This window comes from Galeopterus variegatus, unplaced genomic scaffold, assembly GCF_000696425.1.
Source record: "Galeopterus variegatus unplaced genomic scaffold, G_variegatus-3.0.2 Scaffold6651, whole genome shotgun sequence".
NCBI lineage: Eukaryota > Metazoa > Chordata > Mammalia > Dermoptera > Cynocephalidae > Galeopterus > Galeopterus variegatus.
The window spans coordinates 63,668-65,263 of record NW_007732762.1 but is presented as its reverse complement, the minus strand read 5'-3'; the positions used below and the strand labels follow the sequence as shown (position 1 = coordinate 65,263).

General features: G+C 35.2%; 1 protein-coding gene across 1 annotated transcript in view; it reads left to right on the top strand.

Annotated features, from left to right (window-relative positions):
* The window catches only part of LOC103606524 (thrombospondin type-1 domain-containing protein 7B-like), a gene marked incomplete at its 3' end in the record, with an annotated part of 84,040 nt that overhangs the window by 36,046 nt on the left and 46,398 nt on the right, over positions 1-1,596 (top strand). The window lies entirely within an intron of this gene.

Genomic DNA, 1,596 nt, shown 5'->3' with positions numbered 1-1,596 from the left:
TTTTTTTTTTTTTGAATCCTATTTTGAACATCATGTAATACTATTTAACTCAGCTTTGCACAGTGGCTTTCTTATACCATCTATAATTATAAGCATTTATTACCCACATTTTGGCCATTTACATTTTGGGATGAGGGGATCCTAACTGAGTACCTCATTGTTTCCAAACAAAAATATGGGTGAGCATTTTGGGGGAAAATATAGGGGGTGAAAGAGATTTTTATTCAAGCATATTTGTAATTTTATGTTACAGGATAGATATCAGAATATATCTGAGAGTTCTGATATTTATCCAGGGGATTGTCAAAGTCAGGAAAAACAGGAGGTCCTTTGGAACTCAAGCAAGGAGACACATCGGGAGAAGGTTGCATTGGGGAGTGAGGGAAAGAGAGAATAAGGGGCTCGGCACAGAACTGGCAGATGCATGATGTTCCATAACTAATTTTGGATATGGGCAGGTAAAGCTGTTTGCAGGGCCTGGAATGGTACAGTCACTGAAAAGACACATAATACATGGCTAATTTATTAATATGTTTTAATAGCATATGTGGCCCCATGTCACTTGTACAAAGGACGGTACTGCATTATTATTTCAATCTTCATAATTACTGTAATCCCCACTCCTTCCCCAATCCCACCTCCTTTTTTAAAGAAACCATGTGTGTATTTGTTTGGGGGGAATGTTTCTTTTGAACAGAGAGTAATGGATTAGACCTTTTCTATTGGTAAGGTAAGGAAACCTTAGTTGTGTTCATATTACATAGTATCAATATATTTATTAACTGTATCCAATGTTAAGTAACTATTTTTCAGCTCTAAACTAACCCTTTTCTTGTGTATTTTTCAGCTCTAAACTAACGCTTTTCTTCAGGTAAAGGCTAGAAGTCAGTGTATAATCTTAGCACTGTTGTTACCATTCTTGTTATTTTTACTAACTGAGATAGTGGAATCATATTGTCTACAGTTTGAAAGGGGCTGGATTGATTGTCTGGTGCAAACGTCTCTGAAACATAGTGATTTCCTCTTGAGTAGTCCCAGAGTGTAGTTTCAGGTTGCATGCTAGTGATAAGTAATTCATTACTCTACAAAGCTGCAATTATTATACAGACTTTTCTTTTATATTGAATTGACTCTTGTTAATTTCTATCCATTTCTCCCAGTTCTGTGCTTACGAGCTGCATAAAATTAATCTATTTTTCATATAAAAACCTTTCAAAAATTTAAAGACAGATACACTGCCCTCTCTACATTTTCTCTCTATACCAAACACCCAGTCTTCAACTTTTTCCTCATGGGTCGTATTTTCATACTCTTTCATCATAAAGAATGCTTAACAAATTCTAATCATCTCATAATGAAGTATGATTTCTGTGTGATTACCGTCTATTTTAAAATACACCATTGATTTTTTTTTCTGGAGATTATTATCACACTGAATACACTGTGGAATCCACTCTCTTTTCCTTTTTGAACAACAGTTCAAAATTGGTTTATTTTTTTCTCTCTACTTCCTCACCCTGAATTCTTCATGTAGTAAGGCCCCAGATAATCTGTTAGAGAAGCCTGAAGGATCAGAGTTCCTTTGAGTGAAGGTAG